General features: G+C 48.5%; 1 protein-coding gene across 2 annotated transcripts in view; it reads left to right on the top strand.

Annotated features, from left to right (window-relative positions):
• The first annotated feature begins 601 nt into the window (after positions 1–601).
• The window catches only part of RUSC2 (RUN and SH3 domain containing 2), a 62,535-nt gene continuing 52,069 nt past the window's right edge, over positions 602–11,067 (top strand). For both annotated transcript variants that reach the window (XM_026069187.1, XM_026069185.1), the window contains exons 1-2: positions 602–7,586; positions 9,659–9,834. The gene's annotated coding sequence lies outside the window, so the exon portion shown is untranslated. The remainder of the gene's footprint in view (positions 7,587–9,658; positions 9,835–11,067) is intronic.

Below are 11,067 nucleotides of genomic sequence, written 5' to 3'. Positions count from 1 at the left end.
ACCACTAGGGCAGCTGTTGGCTGAGGGGGCAGTTAGTGTGGTTGTGACCACTGGGGCAGCCGTTGGCTGAGGGGGCAGTTAGTGTGGTTGTGACCGTTGGGGTGGCTGTTGGCTGAGGGGGCAGTTAGTGTGTGTGTGACCGTTGGGGTGGCCGTTGGCTGAGGGGGCAGTTAGTGTGGTTGTGACCGTTGGGGTGGCTGTTGGCTGAGGGGGCAGTTAATGTGTGTATGACCAACGGCGCAGTGTTGCTGCCGGGCTCGCTGTGAGTACCGGGCTGCCCTGGGGGTCGGCCCCGGGTGGCGGAGCTGTGGCGCGGGGCCGAGCGGCCGCACGCCGGCCGCACCGCGGCGAGGCGGGTCGGGACGCGCGCAGTGGGCGGGAGGCGGCGAGGCCCCGCCCCGCCGCCCGGTTGTAAACAGCGGCGCGGCGCGGCGCGGGCTGGGCCGGTAAGAGGCGGCGGGGGGTGGCCGGGGGTCGGTGACAGTGGAGGCGACGGCTGTTTGTGGGGGCCGGGGAGGCGGCCGCGGCCTTTTTCGAGGCGCCGAGAGTATGTGAGGGGCGAGGGGGGAGCTTCGGGGGCTCGGCGCCCGCTGCCCGGGCCATGCCCGCAGGGTGGGCCTGGAGCCGCGGTTGACGTGACCTGCTGCCTTGGAGATGGCCCCTTCGCGTTGGAAAGGCTCCGGTTGCAGGCTCTTGGGTTAAAACAGCTGGGTGTTTTCCTTACCACGGCTTTCCTTTCTGCCAGCCACATCACTGTGTGTGTCCGCTTCCAGCAGGCTGGCCTTGAGTCTGTGCTGTCCTGGCTCCCTGGGCTGGCAGTGAAGGGAGCACTGTTGAGCAGCGTGGACCAGCTTGGGTTGCTCCTCTGCCTGCAGACCTCACAGTAGGCTTTGCTGCAGGCAGGGAAGCCTCCTAGTTACAGGGGTCATCGATGTACGCAGCAGTGTTGAGTGGCCGTCGTAGAGAAATCCAATAAATGGCTATATAAAGTATTATAAATACATTCTTACCCGGTTTATCAGACAGTAGCTGAGCGTGTTGCAACTGGAGTTTGTCTGCACTCTGTGTTACAGACATGGAGGAATGTCTGAAAACCAGTGGTGATAAATAGGCCAAGATCCTGGGGGAGTCATCATTTGTTCTGTGAAAATGCACAGTACTCCTGCTTAATTCCACAGGGGGGATCAGGCATGATGTGTTTAGGCCTCATGTGATCTGTTGTACAGCATATTTTTTAAATATCATTGAGAATGATAATTTTGTCTTTCATGGAGCCTCCAATATTTGATAGAGAGTTAGGTATATAAAAGATTAATCCCTGGGGTGTTTTTTCCTGTTCTAGGTATTCCATAATGGAGAGGTTCATGGTTTGAACAGTGGGTTCAGTTCCAGCGTAGCACCTAAAAACTCACTGGCCCATTGGATAGTAATCTCAGGGTCAGGAATGATAAGGCTGTGGTGGTAACCAGTGAGTAAGATGGTTACTTCAGTTTTATTGCAGCAGAGGAAGATGTAGATTATGATAGCTTCTTTCCCCCTAGAATCCATGGGGTAACCTGTGCTACCTCTGCAAATAAGAGTGCAGCATTATGTGCTTTTGGGTGGAGGCACCTTTACAGTGTTTTACATAACTAAATGCAACACGTACATTCCTGCTGCCTTGTGGCTCTCACTTTATATGTGTTCATCCAGGCAACTCTCTTCCACTGACCTGTAGTCTAGAAGTGATTAGTTATAAGCAGCTCTTATAGAGTGGGAGGGCAAAGGAGTGCCACATGCTTGCCTTCAGGTATCCAACTTGAGTGTTCCTGAACGAGGATTGCTGTAAGAAAGGAGCCTTTTGAATCATGACCCGTGCTAATTCCCAGATGGGATCAAAGAGAGGAGCATAAGAGACCTCTTGGGTACCTTTGGGCATATGTACCATGTCATATAACCCCTTCAGACCACTGATCGAACTTCATCCTAAAACCAGCTGTGCCAGCTGGGAAGCTTCCTGTTCTGATGGTTGACATTTTTTTTCCCCCTCTCTCTAATTTTTCAACCTAAATGTATTCACAGCACATTTATTCACTTGTTGTGCCAGCATTATCCTTTTGCTTCAGCAGTCCTGTTTGGCTCCTGTGATATATTTAGAGAGCAATCCTATCTGTTCTCTGCCTACATTTGGCTAGGCTAAAAAAGCCAGGTTCTTAAGTTTCTTGTTTGATAGGATTTCTCTTTCCCCCAATCATGTTTGTGGCACTTTCTGCACCTGTTCATTTAAGTTTGTCATTTTTAAATGTGGTGACTGGAATTTTATATATGATGCTCCTGTCACCAGTGCCTCTGCAATAGTACTGATAGGTCAGTGCCTTGTCTAGACTGTATTTGATTTTCTTATGGCCACATTATCTCTGTAATCCCTAGTACAGCTTTTGTAGATGACTGATTTGATTAACTGCTGTATGGTTATTTTTCCTAACTTTTCTGTGAATATGCAGACTTGTCCAGCTCGGTACTTACAGCCAAGATCTCACTCAAGCAATCTCTAAAGCCACAGGACATGGGAGAAGATAAGCTTGAAAATGTGCCTTTCCCTCAACACCATCCTTTTGGATAGATCTAAATCTTCCTGTTCTGACTTTGTAAATTTGTTGTTTGTTACTATGAGAAGCATCTTTCCTCCAGTTCATGCCAGTGCCTATCCAGGGAGACTTCACCTGTGGAGCAGAGGCACAGGGATGTCCATTTGGGACAGCCTCCTGATATATGGGACTAGGTGCTTTTAACAGAGGCCCCTGAGCAGGTTGCATTCCTGTGTATCTGTCCAGCTAGGGCATCTAGCACCCACAGTTCCCAAGTGTCTGGAGGAAGTTTAGATTTTGGCTAAATGAATACTTCTTGTCTTGGATTGTCTTATGCCCAGTAACGTGGGGAGGAGCCAAAGTCGTTATAGTGTGAGTCTGTGTATGCTGCAGCATTAAACTGGTGTCTTTCTTGTCCCCAGGGAGAAGCTTTCTCCCTGACAGCTGTGTGAGACTTTTTGTTTAGGCCATTGTAAATATGCTGGGGAGAGGGAGCTCTCCTTCCCCCTAGGGAAGGCAAATTCCTAGCTTCAGCTGTCTGTCCAGGAGTCTTTGGCTCTATTTCAGTTATTGGGGACTGAGTTCCTGGAGGGATGATGTGGCACAGGGCTTGGAAGATGGGTACGGAGCCCTGCTGGCTGGGCTTGACCTGAGAGTGCTTCTGGCCTTAGCTACAGCTCAGCTGCTATTCAGTGTTTCAGAAGCTAGTCTTCTGCTGCCCTACTTTTTATAATTCTCTCAGAAGTAAAGAAGATTTTTCTCTGCCTGGCACTATGAAGGAGCAACCTCTCTCCTGTCGCTCTCTGCTTGAAGGGAAGTGTTTTTTCATACGTCCATATCTCCCCCAGTCTGCCTCTTGTGCTGGGTGGAATTGGCTGTACTGAGCTGTCAGCTCCCTGCCTTTCCACACAAAGCTGAGCTCTCTGCCAGACTCTTTAGCTATAAATGGATCCGGCCTCTTCCAACCCACTCCCCCCCCCCCAACTGCATGTGATGTTGCGGGAAATCAGAGCTGGGCCAGGCTTCCTCTTAATTAGGAAAACATAAGTTCCTACCACTGGCTTTTAGTAGGTTCTCTGTAAGCAGTGTGCCTGGTTTGGGGGCTAGCTGTCTGTGCCCCAGGGAAGGCTATGCTGCTGAATTGCCTGTTTGCACTGTGAGAGGGTTTATTCCCAGGCTTGAATGCAGAGCTTGGGCAGACCTGTAGGTGCTATGTCCAGTGACCAGCCCGGTGCAAAACACCACAAACAAAGCTCCGTTTGATCTGAGGGTTGTGTCTCAAGGGAAGGCCAATGTTTTTGCTACTGACTGCATCCTGCCTCCACATCCATGTTAGGCACTTAATAAAAGAAGCTTTGCTTTTATACATAGTGAACAACCCTGTTTGCTCCCTTTACCCCCCTTGGGATTTATGACAGAGATCCTGGGGTCTTTTAAGCCTTATGCATTTCCACTCTGCTGAGGAGCAGGCAGGATCAGTATCTTATGCAGTACAGAGCTGGGACCTGAAGTATGCAGACCAAGATGACTCAGGGAGTCAATAGCTGCCCTGAATTAAACTAAAGTCTTTTGTGCCTTCTTGAGCAGAGTGTTACCCTCCATCCGCCCTGCAGGCATTCAGGCCATTCATACTGTGTAGAGTACAGGTCTGTATTTAGAAAACTAATTTGTACTCTCATGTTTAAAAATTGTAGTCCGAAAGTCTCCTAGTTCCTGTGCTTCCCTGAATCTGGTAGACCAGGTCCCAGCCTGGTGTCCTTTCATTGACAGCAATGGGTTTGCATCCTTTGGGCTTAGATGGCAACACCTAGAGCAGCTGCTTTGGAGGCTTCCTTCCCTGCTGGCAATCAGGTGCCTCAAGAACCTTCAGGTTATGGATAAGGGAACATCGAATGTTCGAAAGGTGTTGGCCTGGCTTATGGTTGCCCTGTATTCTGCCTGCAGTTCTACTGCTGCTTCAATTTTTGCAGTGGCTGCAAACACTGCCTGCCACTTTTTCCTGTGAAGGATGCCTGGCATTGCGACTTTTCTCTACTGTAGTGGCTTGGTTGTACTACGTATTGTATATGTTGGAGTTGCAGTTTGGCTAACTGGGCAGTGTGGGGTGGGCAATGTACAGGAATGTGACTGCTCTCTTTATGTGAGCTGGAGTATGTAATATCCCAGACGGCTCATAGAGGTTATGGTTTGCTAAAATGTCCTTTCTACCTCTCTGCTGTGACTGCAGGGGTTTTGCATAGAACAGATAAGGAATAGATGTAGTGCTTCTTTCACCCTTCCCCACACCCCTCCAGCAAGCTGCCATCTGGCAAGGGTACCTTTGAGCCCCTGGAATAAATGAAACAGAAATTGCGTGGAGTTGTAGCTGCCTGCCACTCTTTCCTGCGGTTAGCTCTGCTGAAGCTGGGCCAGGCTCAGATCCTGTTGATTTGCCAGCTCAGCTTGGAGTGCTTCAGGGTAAACTTGGCTGGGAGGAGTTTTCCTGCTTGCTGTGTCCCTCCCAAAGGTTCAGGGAGGCTGATTCCCCCAATTCTGCTTGGCCTCACACAGCCTGCCTTCTGCTGAACACCTGATTCCCAGTTCTTCACCAAGAAGATGCATAGCAGGGTCTTCTCAGGGGTTTGTTGGGCATAAGTACAGGACTCTGTTCCTCTGATTCTGGAATGTGCGGCCTGGTTGGGGTTTTGCTTGTGGTAGCTGCTGTTCATCTGAAACGCATAGCTTCTCCCCCTCTTCCCATTCTTGGGTGTGTTTGCCTTGACTGGGAATATTGCTTTACACAACTTGCACATGTTGTGTCTGGAATTGGTATTTGCTGAGCCCCGAGCCTTGCCCTGGACTCTGCACTTCCTATCGAGTCCTTGGTAAAGCTTGGGATGGGAGTGCGTGTCCTCCTCAGGACTGCTTAGTTGGTCTGTCTGAACTACATTCCCTAATGAGCAGATCTCAGGCTGCTGTTCTGGGTGCTCTGGTGGCACTGGTATCTCAGTCTCGCACAAGGTGTAAAGGCTGTTGTTGTCTTAGGCTGCGTTCCACTTGTCTGCTAGTTCAATTGTTTTGAGACTTCAGAGATTCTGTGGGCTGGTTTCACAGGGCTTGGTTCAAACTGCACCAGGATCCTCCGTGACTGCTAGGGCATGACACTGGTTCAGATGGCACTGTGTAAGAACAAATTTGATGTGCCATTAATCTCATCCCAGTGCTGGGATGTGGTGTGGCCCTGCTACTGTGGTAGTCAGGTGCTACCATATACAGCTGCCTATAGGGAGCTTTGAGACTGTGCCTGATAAAGCCTGTGGTGTATTTGGCAGGTGTCTGTGATGGGGTGAGGGGTTGGGAGGTTTCTTTTGAGACTCTAGTTGGGTGTAGAGGTGAAAGCAGAAAGGAGGGAAAATACCTGTGCATCTTAGTCCATTGGCAGCAGCTGTATTAAAAGTTTTGAGGACAGCCTGGCCTTTTAGTAGAGGTGTCTACTTGTGCATGGCCCTGCATATTCTGTCCCATGAGAGCACAAGTTCAGATTCAGAGCATGAACCAGCAGCTAAGCATTAGTGTTGTACCATGTGAGCTCCCACAGGTCCTTGTGTCAGGAAGCAGCGGGATATCCCTCACAGGCAGGGCAGCACAGGCTCTTAGGAGCTAGTGTGGGACAAACAGTTCAGTTGTCTTGAGCCACATCTTGATGAGAAAGGGGACAGAGAGGCCAGGCTGTGTGGTGTGCGTGGAGGTGATGGAAGGAGAGGTCTGCCTCAATGAAGATTAGAAATACCTTTTCTGTCAAGTGCCACCTGCTGCAATCCACTGCTGTGTCCCTCTGTCAGGCTGGGGAGAGGGAGCCAGTCAGCCTGCCCTGCTCCATTGTGGGCTCCAATTTATCAGAGGAAGGGCAACGCCTGTCTGTGCCCTTTCCTGATCCTCCTCTTTCACTGCTCTAGAGTGAAGGCAGAGGCAAGTGATGTAAGCATGTGAGGAGAGTTTCCTGTCTGGGGTGGTGGTGGGAGTCTGGTACTTTTGGTTTGGAGGTGGTGGTGGCAGCAACACAGGCAGCCTTTGCCTGGGGGCCAGCATGGGTCCCAGTTCCCCTGAAGTGCAACTGTGCTTTTCTTGTGCATGAGGCTTGGAGAATTTACTCTGGTGATGTTTGCACATCTCTGCCAAGCTGAACTGATGCCCCCAGGTTGATGATTCTCCCAGGGAATGGCATGATGAGGTATGTCTAAGCAGTGGGGAGTATAGTACTCTGCTGCGCTGTGAATACTGAGTCTCTGCCTTGGCTCCTTCCTTCCCTTCCTACTCCCAGGCAACATCATACTCTCCTATCTCTGGCAGCCATAGCTTTGTATCCTCTGTCCTGCCTGGCCTGATACTTAGCTTATCCTGCCTATCTCTTCCTTAGTGCTGGTGGCTCTCTGTGTCCCCACTCCCTCTTGTTTTGTTGCTCTACTGGTCATCCATCCTGGAAGCTAGCTGCATTTCCAGTTCATACTTCTGTCTCCTCACTGCTCCTATTCTTTCATTTCTAGTTCCTTTAAAGTGAATACGGAGATAAGAGTTAGGTCTGTTGTTGCTACAGGCCTGACTCACTGATATGCCCACTACACTCAGCTCACGTATTTCATCGTGATTGCCAGTGTCTTTGCTTACAGTACTCCTTGTCATAAGCCAGTCTTTGCTATGCATCAAAGCTCTGGTACCTGCAGTGCCTGAGTTTCTCAGGGATCTGTGTGGAACATGTACTCTTCAGCACATTTATCTATGATTTGGAAGAAGAGGTGAAGACTATGGTGACTTAATTTTCTGATGATTCTAAGTTAATCAGGATAGTCTGAAAACTGAAGAGTTACAGAAAGATATTGCAAAGCTACTAGCATGATAAAATTCCATGCTGATAAATGGAACAACTTTATGCATATAATGATGAATTGTGAATGATTTCTTCATGCCTGCAGGAAACCCTTTGGAGGCACTGTGGATGGTTATCTGAGACCATCAGCTCAACGTTCAGTTATAGCCAAAAAGGTAATCTTCCTACTGAAATAAAGAATAAATCAGAAAACAATGGTATATATTCTTGTTTATTTATATATACAATCTTGATGTGTCTGTATCTTGAGTACCACATGCAGTTCTGGTCATCCTCTCTCAAAAAGGGTGGTATAGACCTGGGCATGATACAGAAGAGAGCAAAGAGGAGGATTAAAGGAACAGGATTGCTTCTGTAGGAGGAGAGATTAAACAAGGACTTCACCTGGAAAGGGATGATGGTGGGAACTAGTAAAGCTCTATAAAATGGTGAGGAGAAGGTGAATAAGGAATGAGCACTTGCTGTTTCTTGCAGCACATCCAACAAAATTATTTATTAGGTGACAGGTTAAGGAAGTTCTTTTACAAAACAGCTGAATTACAGAACATGTTGCTGCAAAATGGTGTAAAGGCTGAAAATATACACAGATTCCAAAAGAAACTGGATACCTAAATGGCAGATATGTGTTTCAGTGGCTGCTAAAAATGGTGATGAGTTTGCAGCCTCCAGCTCTGGAAGTTTCTTGACTGCTGATTGTTGCAAGCTGGAAGAGTATAGCCTTGGGAAAGATCACTCTGTACTCTATATTCTTTTTAAGTATGTGCCAGTGCCAAAATGTCAAGAATATGACACTAGACCAGAAGAACTTTTGGTGTGAGCCAGTATGGTGGTTCTTATGACCAGAATGCACTGGAACAGTGGGGAAAGAAAAAGCTGAACTGGTTTTCAGCACTTCTGATCTAATGGAATGTGTGGGAGTTATGCACAGGATCATATCCTGGACCTCACACCACAGATTTTTTTCACATCGTTTATTAGCAAATCTGAAACCACTTGCAGGAGAAAAAGACTGGTGCAGGCATAGCACACCGGTTCAGTGTGCCAGACACTGTTGTGGCTGTTGCAGAAAGTATGCTAGCTTCAACCACTGCAGTCCAGCCTTGCAGGTGAGATGCTTGGATTTAGTTGCCTGGTCCCATCTTTGCTCCCCCACAGCTTCTTACCAGGGCCTGATTTATGTCCTGATGGAATTAGATTTGGATTCTTAGAACCTCTTTTTATAACTGTGGGTGTTCTTGTTATCTGTCCAAATGCCTATTTTTTCAGAGAGAGGAAAGAGCAGGCTTCTGCTGCAAATTCTTCTGTCTCTTCCAAGTCCTCTGTTGTAATTTCCATCACAATCTAAGCAGTAAATGTCTCCAGGCTTCCTCCACTGAGGATTGGGAAAGGCTGGAACTGCACTGCTTTGAAAAGTCATTTTACTGATGGCAGTGTGCCTTGGATGCTCATTTTAGGAGCAATAGCAAGATTCACTGTTATTTGCTGCTCACCCCATTGTAAACTTACCAAACCAACATTTTTCTTGAAGCTGACTGAGGCTGCAGCAAAAGCAACCAGAGAGTAGTGATCATGGGGTTTGTGCCTGCCATTCAGCTTGCTGCAGGTGGAGCAATCTGCGTCTGGTATCACAGCAAAACTGAGATTTCGGGAAAACTGGACTCAGAGTCCAGTCATAATTTTACCTCTGTCTTTTCCTGTGAAGAGCTGAACTCAAATCCAGACACTCATGAGCTCTAATGTTTGTGTTTCTTTCAGTAGGCCAGATAAAGAGTTTAAAGCCCCTGTAGTGCTCCGCAGTTCCTCGCTCCCTGCTAGAAAAAAAAAAAGTCTCCTGGCAGCCTCAAGCTGTTTTTAAACTAGACAAATGACTGGGGTGCCTGTCTGCCAGAGCCTCCAGCCTGTACATCGAGTCCCTTTTTAGCATGCTTCTCCGTGCATCTATATGTGGCTCCAATTCCTTGCTCTGGGAACGTGACCTCATCGTTGTTTTGGTATTTCCAGTGATTCAGCCTGGTCTGGGGCAGGGAGGAGTCATTCCTGGTACATGCTGATGGGGTGTTTATGCATTGCTCGAATTCCAGAGCGGTGCAGCCCCAGCCCTTCCGGTGCCTTGACAGCTCGTGCTGAGGGCTCAGCTGATGCATTGCATTGCTGCTGGTCTGGACACAGTTGGTGGAGCTACCGAAGCTTGTGCTTTTGAGGCCAATGGGAATCACTGTCTTTGCAGCATACCTGTGTTGGTGAGGAGGAAGAAAGCTGAGTGCAGTAGCTTGTATATCTGGGAAAGCCACAAGGACTCTCTGCTTTATGAGTGGAAAATGAATCTTGCAACATGCTTATTACTATTTACAGAATGTCTGCATCCCATAATGAACTTATCCTCACAGCATCTGCAGAAACTTGGTAAGTGTTATGATCCTTATTTCACAAGTGGGGAAGCTGAGGCACAGAACAGGGAGGTGGTCTACTTGAGGTTTTAAGCAGCTAGAGCTGGAAAAGTAAGTTCCTGTGAAGTGGTGCTGACTGTGGTGCCTGTTCTCTCCTATAATAGCTGAATTCCTCCAGTGAAAGATGAGTGTGGACAGTGGGTCAGACTGAGATGAAGCAGTGCTTGGTGGGAAGAGCAGCTTCCAAAATGAGATGAGGCCAAGCTGTACAGATTTCTAAATCACGTTTTCTGTGGATGTCACTGTCCTCCATCTCTCCAGGTGTGGCAGAGAACAGAGGAGAGAACTCTGGGTTCCTCAGCCAGGGTCAGTGCTCATGCTTGTGGCAGGCTGTGGATGCAGCAGGGCTAGGACTTGCACATTGGCAGAGCTGCACTTGCTGGAGATGTGGTAAGCCTTACTGCAGCCTTGGTCCAAACACCCTCAAATGCCTTGTCTGAGCCTGGCCTATTGTGAATGATTTTCAAACCCTTTGGGTTCATCTAGTGGTTGAGACCAGTTTTGCTGCAGTAGTAGTTTAGTTGAAGATGTGGGTTCAGTGTTGTCTTCTTCAGCAGGGAACCAGCCTGTCAGTGTAGAGTAGCTTCGCCCCAGGAGAGGCATGTCCCAATTTGTCACTATGCAGGAATAAGTCATGAAGGCTCATCAAGTTTGAAGAAGTATCCTCGTATGTGGAGCCGTCTTGCCCGTCGTGATGGATATGTGCTCGGAGAGTAAGTCCTGGCAATATTCTGTCTCCAACAGATCTGGGGAGCCATGCCTGGGAAGTTTTCCCTTTTTCTTGTGCAGCAGTAGCACAAAGGTATCTTATCCTGGGGTCGGCTGAGCCATGCTGTGGTGGAGGATGTCTACACCACAGAGGGGAAAAGCAGAAAGTACCTTTCTCATTGCAGACACCAGCAGCCCAGGGGATGGATAGCCTGTGCAGGGAGAGAAGGTGTTAACTCCAATAACCTGTCCTTTGAGCCATGTGAAGGGGTAGTGGCTGTACCAGCAGTTTGCTGGAGGCAGGAGACAATAGATAATACAACCTTGCTGCTCTCAGGAATAGGGAGCACATCAGGCTGGCCTAATACCTGGCTTACTTAACCCTTCTTATACGTATCACCAGGACATACGTCTGCTCCCCCTGCAGCTTACTCTGGGGTCCCTGTGCTCTCTTTGAGTCTAGGTTTTTAATGGCATTCTC

This window comes from Apteryx rowi, unplaced genomic scaffold, assembly GCF_003343035.1.
Source record: "Apteryx rowi isolate R43461 unplaced genomic scaffold, aptRow1 scaffold_289, whole genome shotgun sequence".
NCBI lineage: Eukaryota > Metazoa > Chordata > Aves > Apterygiformes > Apterygidae > Apteryx > Apteryx rowi.
Note: the sequence above shows the minus strand (reverse complement) of the source record. Positions and strands in the feature narration are given on the sequence as shown.